Source organism: Salvelinus alpinus, chromosome 3, assembly GCF_045679555.1.
Source record: "Salvelinus alpinus chromosome 3, SLU_Salpinus.1, whole genome shotgun sequence".
Classification (NCBI taxonomy): Eukaryota; Metazoa; Chordata; class Actinopteri; order Salmoniformes; family Salmonidae; genus Salvelinus; species Salvelinus alpinus.
In genome coordinates, this window is record NC_092088.1 from 56513092 (window position 1) to 56524328 (window position 11237).

At 41.2% G+C, this 11237-nt stretch overlaps 1 long non-coding RNA gene across 1 annotated transcript; it reads left to right on the top strand.

Annotated features, from left to right (window-relative positions):
- The first annotated feature begins 202 nt into the window (after positions 1 to 202).
- Positions 203 to 1146, top strand: LOC139570980 (uncharacterized). Its single transcript, XR_011674212.1, has 3 exons — positions 203 to 320; positions 542 to 639; positions 816 to 1146. It is a non-coding gene; the product is annotated as an uncharacterized lncRNA (long non-coding RNA).
- Positions 1147 to 11237: the final 10091 nt, after the last annotated feature.

Here is an 11237-nt window from a genome sequence, read left to right on the forward strand (position 1 = left end):
AACTCATGGCCTGTTAATATAATGCTGACAAAAACATAATCCAGAACAAGCAATGTCATCTCTGTGAGAAATTAAGAAATTAGCTGAATTGTACAACATTTCTGAACAATTGCGAAATCTGTGAATTCCCGAAAGTCCACAGTCTGGCCCATGACTGGGAAACTGGTCAGTAGCAACAAACTTTGTACCCTCCCCAAATTCCAGTCAGTGGTTAAATACACCAACGGTGGTTACAACTTAGACTGAGGGAAGAAACAACATTGACAACATGACACAAACTACAACAAGAAGAGTTCTACCTTGCTTTTGCTCACTGACAGGTAAGAAGGCAAGCCATGATGGGGTAGAAACTTAATTGAGCCTTCATATTCATTATATGTGTTTGAGTTTATGGTAACAATGTATTTAAACACAGTAGACCTACTGCGTGTCAACCTGTCACATCATGGAACTAATTTTTAAATCAGAAGAACAACTATGCTTTGGCCCTTCACAAGGATGAGACTGTTGTGTAATTCGGAATGTTTTTTGTGTCTGCCAGCTGTCCTCTCATATGCTGTTAGTCAGGAGGAAGATGTTGGGAACAATAGCTGCTCCTCAACCACCTTGATGTTTAAACAGCTCTCTACTCAGCTTGCAGTATGGATAACTTCATCACTGAATTTTGTCTAAAAACTATTAAATCTTTTGGTCAACTTTTACCAATAATGCAATTCTGATCAGTTGCTCTTGGTAAATCTAACTTGAAGTTGACATGTTTTGGTACTCGGATTTCAAACAGATGTATGACATCTCTTTCCACTATCTGTCAACAGGAGGCAGCACGATGTGCTGAAAACATTACTAGCCAGTGGAGCGATGACCAGACTGCTGCTTTTAGTGTAACCCATAATTTTACTTTGTGCCTTTCTAAATGTATTACTTAAGTAATTATTGTGTTTCTGTGTGTTTCTGTTTCTGTCTATTTCTCTAAAATGTTGTGCACAATTTGTTTTTAAATATTATTATTTTTTATTATTGGGAAGATCAACTTTAATATTGTGGATAGATTGTGGCTTCCATCAATGTAATTGCCTTAATCATTTCCAATCCCCAATACATTTTTTTTCTTAAACATATATTGTATATAAAATATATATTTTAAAATATATTTTCCTTAATTATTTTCCCCTAACCCTACCACCCCTCCCCTAATTGGAGTAAACTACTGAACAACAACACTTACTGTAGGCTTCTACTTCCAGCTTATACATACTGTCATGACCTGACTAGATCATAAAGGAACAATTGTCCAGAAAGAGGCTTGAGTTTACGAATTGATGGTTTATTAACCCAACATTACACAGGCTACTGTTTGGCCGTAGCCCACGCCAAATAAATGAAAGATACCCCACAAGCCAACCGTGACCTTCTCTTGTGAAGCCCAGACGTAAGAGAAAGAACAATGGCTAAACCTGGTCTTAACTTCCAATGCTCCATCCTCCTGCCCAACCCCCCTCCACACCACTCCGCCAAACACCAGGATGCCCGGCATCAGAACATTCCAGGCATTCCCGTGATTGGCAGATAGCAGGTTGATTGGCATGTCGGACCCCGCGAACACAACACAACCCACTAATAGCCTAACACACAACACACCGCTGTCTGTGCGCGTCGCTACAACATTTTACGGACACAGTCTATTTTACAATAGTTGTCTTTAGTTTGTTTTTAGTCCCATTCTTCAGCTACCCTCAACCCCTCCCATCTATCTCTGAAGACCATCCAATTTTGATTTCTTTTTGCCATATCCGGCTTCTTTACCTGTGGGATTGTCTGAAATCAGTCACCCAACTGATGAGACTGAGGAGAATTTTTGTCTGTAATAAAGCCCTTTTGTGGGGAAAAAGTCATTCTGATTGGCTTAGCCTGTGTCCTCAGTGTGTGGGCCTGGCTCCCAAGTGGTTGGGTCTATACCCTCTCAAGCCCACCCATGGCTGCGCCCCTGCCCAGTCATGTGAAATCCATAGATGAAGCCCTAATTGATTTATTTAAATTGACTGTTCCATGTTGCGTTTATATTTTTTTTCAGTATAGTTGAACAAGAGCATCCTTGTCTGTTTTGATACACAATGTGTGGCGTCAAATGGCCTCTAGAGGGCAGAAAGGAATACAACTAGCAATCTCTGCAAACATTTTACAGTTTTAATGGACTTCTCTCTTTATGGAAATTTATGACCATTTAATACAATTATAGCCAGGGATCATGTTGGGATTTTGTAGGTGTAAAAGTAACTCCTACTATTTTTCCTAGAAATTCAAAATACGAAACCTCAAGGAATATCACTGACATTAGTAATTCATTCCTCTGATCTGGCTACTTTGAAGTTGAATACTACTTCTTCAACTGGAAACAGAGACCATTGACCAACATCAAATCAAAAACATATACATGTACACTCAGTGTTGGGGAGTTACATGTAGTTCAACTAGTAGTTTAACTACATTTTGCAGTAGCTTGGTGGTAGTTGAGCTAAATTCAAACCTAGGATTTGTTTTCAGTAGTTAATTACATGTTTTGCCATGTAGCGGAACCTACACCCTACTTTTTTTTGCAAAGATAAAATGTATGTGAAGTAGGCAAGAATTGCCTTTCTTTTTTGGCATCAGACCTGCCTAATTCTCACTTGAAGCATAGTTTTTGTGTTTAAAAGGCTAAATTACACATTCTGTTAACATCTGACTGCAGAGTGATCTGTTCCTGTAATTTGGTCTATGACATTTCAGATTTAGATTTGATAATTTATCACAAAGTAGTTTGAATGTAGTGAACTGCTTTTTCAAAGTAACTTTAGTTAAGTAAACTATATTTGTCTTAAGGCTATCTTTAGTGTAGCTTAACTTCTTCCAGTAAGTGGTAGCTTGGTAAACTATACTTTCAGAGTAGCGTCCATAATTTAGGCCTAGACAGTCATCTGATGAATTTGTATTTTCATGGAAAAACAAACATAAAAGTCCACATTACAGTGGAGTACAGTAACTCTACTGAATATGTTTTGGTTATTCCTGTCCTCTGATTCTAACTGATATGTTGCGTCTATCTCATTCTTTTCATAGTGCATATAAAGATATTTAATGTACAGCCCAGTTCAATCAGATTTACTGTACAATATGATACTGCAGCTACAATAATTTCCGCTAGAGGTCTGTTTCCAATCATTTTCAGTGGTAAGAATTAACATAGGTTGGTAAAACAAATGCATGGGATTTGCTCTTGTTCTCTCTATCACACAAAAAATATCATCCCGTCTCAATATCTAATATATGGCTAAAATCCTATCATGTCTTGGTAACAACATGTTTAGTGGGTAAAGCCAAGACCTTCAATGAGCTGACAGTAAACACAAAATAAGTACTTTGACGAGAACTGTGAAATACTGTGAATATTTTCTTTCTCTAAAGGTTTGTAAGAATTTGCTGAAATTTGGACACTATGTTGAATTCCATGAGTATTGGGGATTCTTCTGAGACAGTTTATGCAATAAAAAATGGCCTGTTACAATGAAAGCAATTGACTTAATTTGAGGCTCATAGATTTGAATATCTCAGACGTGATTACCGATTGCAGGAACAGGATTCAAAGCATAGGGCTTCTCACAGCAGCTTCAGCTCTCCTTCTTTGTGCATCTCCAGATCCTTTTTTAGTCTAGGACACATTTGGAATGTTAAGCCTATGAAAAGCTAGTTTCTCATTACACACGCACATAACATTTTCAAATCAATTTTCAAATCATTGTCTGACCAATACTACAACCAAATGTTGACCGCGCCAGCCTACTGGAAAAAGAGATTGGCTTGCACACCTACACTTTTAAAAGACAGCACTCATTAAAATGACATGCATTCAATTTCAAACAATCAATAGGTGAGTAAAAACTCAGTTTGGGCCAGCGTTTGAAGAATGATTAATGAACACCCCCAGGAGGAATTATCATAACAGTGAGTGCAGCTACCCCAAAACCCCCATCCTCAGCACATCCTGTGGACTAATCAGGCCGTCAGTAATGAAGGAGATTTGTGGGGACAGAGGAACAGAACATGCTTCCCCCACGTATGATTTAAAAGCAGGGGGAGGCAAACACTGTCTCCCTGGGACAGATTCGGTAGCGATACATCCTTTTCATTAAGCTCTTCACATGTGAATCGGAGCTTGTTCTTCTTTTGACCGAATAATACGGGCAACACATCAAAGTCTTAATTAATGGGATTGGAGTAATGCTGCTTTATTTACACATCCTGGTCTGAAGAGTGCCCGAGAGGCAGGTTGGGTGCACGTTCATTCAACGCTTCTCAAACAGAACCATTAACAGAATGAGACAGGAAGACAATAAATGTGCAAGAATTTATGACTCACACACCAAATACCCAGAGCCTTGCTGTTCTGTCAGCATTGCTGATATGATCCTGGGTATATCTGTAAAACAGTCCTCACATATATATTGTATATGCTTCCAAGCACATTTGTGATCTAAGTTCTGACTCCATACACACCCCAGGTTATAAGCCTTGATTTAGCAGTAATGGACCACTCTCCTCACGCAAACGCTATACACGCAATGTGTAGTCAGTGAGGTTCCAAGCAAGGCACTGGAGTCTTCAGGCATCTTTACATGTCTCTCATGGGTGCAGCTGGCCAGTTTTGATGTGCAGTTGATTACCTTAAGCAAGCGCTTTCTGTGAGGGGCTTCTGGCTGACCATCAGAATCTCTGCTCTCAGTGACTCTGTCATTGATTTAGCCTTATTCAGCTGGCTCTCCAGGTCTAAAATAAACAATGATTAACAACATTACACATACCTGTCAGTGTGTCCCTTACGAAAGGGGATAGATTCAATTCAGTCTGCATTTTATTTTTTTAAATTATTTTTTACCCCCTTTTCTCCCCATTTTCGTGATATCCAATTGGTAGTTACAGTCTTGTCCCATCGCAGGCAACTCACGTACGGACTCGAGAGAGGCGAAGGTCGAGAGCCATGCGTCCTCCGAAACACAAACCCGCCAAGCAGCACTGCTTCTGGACACAATGCTCGCTTAACCCGGAAGCCAGCCTCACCAATGTGTCGAAGGAAAAACCGTTCACCTGGCGACCGTGTCAGCGTGCATTGTGCCCGGGCCCGCCACAGTAGTCGCTAGAGCACGATGGGACAAGAACAACACGGCCGGCCAAACCCTCCCCTAACCCAGACGACGCTGGGCCAATTGTGCGCCACCTCACGGGTCTCCCGGTCGCGGCCGGCTGCGACACAGCCTGGGATCGAACCGTCTGCACATGTTCTACAGTACGTTGTCTTTCACATTGTTTGTTTTATCTGGTGGATTGGCCTTCAAACATTTACCTGACAACAGACCTGGATCAAATATGTACCTCTCATAATGTGTTCCAGTCCTTGTCACTCCAAATGGAGACCTCTCTTTTCTTCTTGCATGGACTCCATCTCTAAGACAGGAAGGAAAATACATTTCAAGGGGTCACCATAAAGCCTCGGGGTTGGCCAGAACAGTGCATGGTTAGTGTAGCATCAGGTTATTTAATGTAAATCAATTATTAATTCATAAGCTAGCTATACCCAAATGAAAACACAATTACCAAACTTCACATTTTAACAGAAACAGTGGCTCATGTACCTTTGTTTAAAGAGTTAACCTCCTCTAAGTTAAGAATCTCAGATTGGGTTTGGCTCTCAAACAGTCTCCCGTGAAAGGCAAATGGTACCATTCAGGTAATTACATACTACCTGGCTTCAAATGATATAAGAAATTATGAATGTTAATTGTGCTTGTGGAAAGCATAAAAAAATGACTGTCTAAAAGCCATGGCATTCAGGACAATTGGTTCCTATGAGTGTTAAAAAAGTCAAAAGATAAAATAAAGCATTTAACCTTTGTGAGGGGAACAGTTAAAGAGAGCTTGAAAGTACTATGGAAGTGTCCGAATACCCATACTAGCGTACTACATACTTAAACTGCATACTATGTACTCATCGTCGCATACTATTTAGCACGTATCGTTTAGTAAAAAGTATGCAGTATGCCACGGTCGCAAAGCAGTGGCTCCTGACTGGCTGGGTAGGTGGGGCGGGGCCGAGTTCGGATGGATTTTTCAAAATTCAAAAGACGCATCGCGTTAATCAGCCTGATAATAGCTCATTTCCAATTTCTCTAAACTCTGAATAGAATAGGAATGGAGTTATAGGCCTACCCAGGCTGGTTATAGGCAGACTATTACATAAGCACAATACCGTTGCCCATATAGCCCATCGACCACATTTACAAAGGACTAAAGACAGAAACACATCGTTTCATTTCAACATACTGTATTCAGACCCCTTCCCTTTTTCCACACTTTGTTACGTTACATCCTAATTCTAAATTTGATTAAATAAAACAGTTCCTCATCAATCTACACACAATACCCCACAGGTTTATTGAACATTTTGCAAATGTATTAAATATAAAAAACAGAAATACCTTATTTGCATGAGTATTCAGACCCTTTACTATGAGACTCGAAATTGAGCTCAGATGCATCCTGTTTCCATTGTTCATCCTTGAGACGTTTCTACAACTTGACTGGAGTCCACCTGTGGTATATTAAATTGATTGGACATGATTTGGAAAGGCACACATCTGTCTATATAAGGTCCTACAGTTGACAGTGCATGTCAGAGCAAAAACCAAGCCATGAGGTCGAACGAATTGTCTGTAGAGCTACGAGACAGGATTGTGTCAAGGAACAGATCTGGGGAAGGGTATCAAAAAGTTTCTGCAGCATTGAAGGTTGCCAATTTTTTTATTAAAGAAGTTTGGAACCACCAACACTTTTCCAAGAGCTGGCCGCCCTGACAAACTGAGCAATCGGGGGAAAAGGGCCTTGGTCAGGGAGGTGACCAAGAACCCGATGGTCACTCTGACATAGCTCCAGAGTTCCTCTGTGGAGATGGAAGAAACCTCCAGAAGGACAACCATCTCTGCAGCACTCCACCAATCAGGCCTTTATGGAAGAGCGGCTAGAATGAAGCCACTCCTCAGTAAAAGACACATGACAACCCGCTTGGAGTTTGCCAAAAGGCACCTAAAGGACTCTCAGACCATGAGAAACAAGACTTTCTGGATTGATGAAACCAAGATTGAACTATTTGGCCTGAATGCCAAGCGTTGCATCTGGAGGAAAACTGGCACCATCCCTACAGTGAAGCATGGTGGTGGCAGCGTCATGCTGTGGGGATGTTTTTTCAGCTGCAGGGACTGGGAGACTAGTCAGGATTGAAGAAAGATGAACGGAGCAAAGTACAGAGAGATCCTTGATGAAAACCTGCTCTAGAGCACTCAGGACTTCAGATTGGGGTGAAGGTTCACATTCCAACAGGACAATGGCCCTACGCACACAGCCAAGATAATGCAGGAGTGGCTTCGGCACAAGTCTCAATGTCCTTGAGTGGCCCAGCCAGAGCCTGGATTTGAACCAAAACATCTCTGGAGAGACCTGAAAATAGCTGTGCAGTGACACTCCTCATCTAACCTGACAGAGCTTGAGAGGATCTGCAGAGAAGAATGGGAGAAACTTCCCAAATACAGATGTGCCAAGCTTGTAGCGTCATATAGTACCCAAGAAGACTCGAGGCTATAATCGCTGCTAAAGGTGCTTCGACAAAGTACTGAGTAAAGGGTCTGAATACTTATGTACAGTTGAAGTCGGAAGTTTACATAGAGCTTAGCCAAATACATTTAAACTCAGTTTTTCACAATTCCTGACATTTAATCCTAGTAAAAAATCCCTGTCTTGGGTCAGTTAGGATCACCACTTTATTTTAAGAATGTGATATGTCAGAATAATAGTAGAGAGAATGATTAATTTCAGCTTTTATTTCTTTCATCACGTTCTCAGTGGGTCAGACGTTTACATACACTCAATTAGTATTTGGTAGCATTGCCTTTAAATTGTTTAACTTGGGTCAAACGTTTCGGGTAGCCTTCCACAAGCTTCCCACAATAAGTTTAATTTTGGCCCATTCCTCCTGACAGAGCTGGAGTAACTGAGTCAGGTTTGTAGGCCTGCTTGCTCGCACATGCTTTTTCAGTTTTCAATCTTCTATAAGATTGAGGTCAGGGCTTTGTGATGGCCACTCCAATACCTTGACTTTGTTGTCCTTAAGGCAATTTGCCACAACTTTGGAAGTATGCTTGGGGTCATTGTCCATTTGGAAGACTCATTTGCGACCAAGCTTTAACTTCCTGACTGATGTCTTGAGATGTTGCTTCAATATATCCACATAATTTTCCTCCTTCATGATGCCATCTATTTTGTAATGTGCACCAGTCCCTCCTGCAGCAAAGCACCCCCACAACATGATGCTGCCACCCTCGTTCTTCACGGTAGGGATGGTGTTCTTTGGCCTGCAAGCCTCCCCCTTTTTCCTCCAAACATGACAAAGGTCATTATGGCCAAACAGTTCTATTTTTGTTTCATCAGACCAGAGGACATTTCTCCAAAAAGTACGATCTTTGTCCCCATGTGCAGTTGCAAACCATAGTCTGGCTGTTTTATGGCGGTTTTGGAGCAGTGGCTTCTTCCTTGCTGAGCATCCTTTCACGTTATGTCGATATAGGACTCGTTTTACTGTGGATATAGATACTTTTGTACCTGTTTCTTCCAGCATCTTCACAAGATCTATTGCTGTTGTTCTGGGATTGATTTGAACTTTTCGCACCAAAATATCTCTAGGAGACAGAATGCATCTCCTTCCTGAGCGGTATGACGGCTGCTTGGTTCCATGGTGTTTATACTTGCGTACTATTGTTTGTACAGATGAACGTGGTACCTTCAGGCATTTGGAAATTGCTCCCAAGGATGAAGCAGACTTGTGGAGGTCAACAATTTTTTTCTGAGGTCTTGGCTGATTTCTTTTGATTTCCCATGATGTCAAGCAAAGAGGCACTGAGTTTGAAGATAGGCCTTGAAATACATCCACAGGTACACCTCCAATTGACTCAAATTATGTCAATTAGCCTATCAGAAGCTTCTAAAGCCATTTTCTGGAATTTTCCAAGCTGTTTAAAGGCACAGTCAATGTAGTGTATGTAAACTTCTGTCCCACTGGAATTGTGATACAGTGAATTATAAGTGAAATAATCTGTCTGTAAACAATTGTTGGAAAAATGACTTGTGTCATGCACAAAGTAGATGTCATAACCGACTTGCCAAAACTATAGTTTGTTATCAAGAAATTTGTGGAGTGGTTGAAAAATTAGTTTTAATGACTCCAACCTAAGTGCATGTAAACTTCTGACAACTAAATGTGATATTTCTTTATATACAGTGGGGAGAACAAGTATTTGATACACTGCCGATTTTGCAGGTTTTCCTACTTACAAAGCATGTAGAGGTCTGTAATTTTTATCATAGGTACACTTCAACTGTGAGAGACGGAATCTAAAACAAAAATCCAGAAAATCACATTGTATGATTTTTAAGTAATTAATTTGCATTTTATTGCGTGACATAAGTATTTGATCACCTACCAACCAGTAAGAATTCCGGCTCTCACAGACCTGTTAGTTTTTCTTTAAGAAGCCCTCCTGTTCTCCACTCATTACCTGTATTAACTGCACCTGTTTGAACTCGTTACCTGTATAAAAGACACCTGTCCACACACTCAATCAAACAGATTCCAACCTCTCCACAATGGCCAACACCAGAGAGCTGTGTAAGGACATCAGGGATAAAATTGTAGACCTGCACAAGGCTGGGATGGGCTACAGGACAATAGGCAAGCAGCTTGGTGAGAAGGAAACAACTGTTGGCGCAATTATTAGAAAATGGAAGAAGTTCAAGATGACGGTCAATCACCCTCGGTCTGGGGCTCCATGCAAGATTTCACCTCGTGGGGCATCAATGATCATGAGGAAGGTGAGGGATCAGCCCAGAACTACACGGCAGGACCTGGTCAATGACCTGAAGAGAGCTGGGACCACAGTCTCAAAGAAAACCATTAGTAACACATTACGCCGTCATGGATTAAAATACTGCAGCGCACGCAAGGTCCCCCTGCTCAAGCCAGCGCATGTCCAGGCCCGTCTGAAGTTTGCCAATGACCATCTGGATGATCCAGAGGAGGAATGGGTGAAGGTCATGTGGTCTGATGAGACAAAAATAGAGCTTTTTGGTCTAAACTCCACTCGCCGTGTTTGGAGGAAGAAGAAGGATGAGTACAGCCCCAAGAACACCATCCCAATCGTGAAGCATGGAGGTGGAAACATCATTCTTTGGGGATGCTTTTCTGCAAAGGGGACAGGACGACTGCACCGTATTGAGGGGAGGATGGATGGGGCCATGTATCGCGAGATCTTGGCCAACAACCTCCTTCCCTCAGTAAGAGCATTGAAGATGGGTCGTGGCTGGGTCTTCCAGCATGACAACGACCCGCAACACACAGCCAGGGCAACTAAGGAGTGGCTCCGTAAGAAGCATCTCAAGGTCCTGGAGTGGCCTAGCCAGTCTCCAGACCTGAACCCAATAGAAAATCTTTGGAGGGAGCTGAAAGTCCGTATTGCCCAGCGACAGCCCCGAAACCTGAAGGATCTGGAGAAGATCTGTAGGGAGGAGTGGGCCAAAATCCCTGCTGCAGTGTGTGCAAACCTAGTCAAGAACTACAGGAAACGTATGATCTCTGTAATTGCAAACAAAGGTTTCTGTACCAAATATTAAGTTCTGCTTTTCTGATGTATCAAATACTTATGTCATGCAATAAAATGCAAATTAATTACTTAAAAATCATACAATGTGATTTTCTGGATTTTTGTTTTAGATTCCATCTCTCACAGTTGAAGTGTACCTATGATAAAAATTACAGACCTCTACATGCTTTGTAAGTAGGAAAACCTACAAAATTGACAGTGTATCAAATATTTGTTCTCCCCACTGTATATATACAGTGGGGAGAACAAGTATTTGATACACTGGCGATTTTGCAGGTTTTCCTACTTACAAAGCATGTAGAGGTCTGTAATTGTTATCATAGGTACACTTCAACTGTGAGAGACGGAATCTAAAACATAAATCCAGAAAATCACATTGTATGATTTTTAAGTAATTAATTTGCATTTTATTGCATGACATAAGTATTTGATACATCAGAAAAGCAGAACTTAATTTTTGGTACAGAAACCTTTGTTTGCAATTACAGAGATCATATGTTTCCT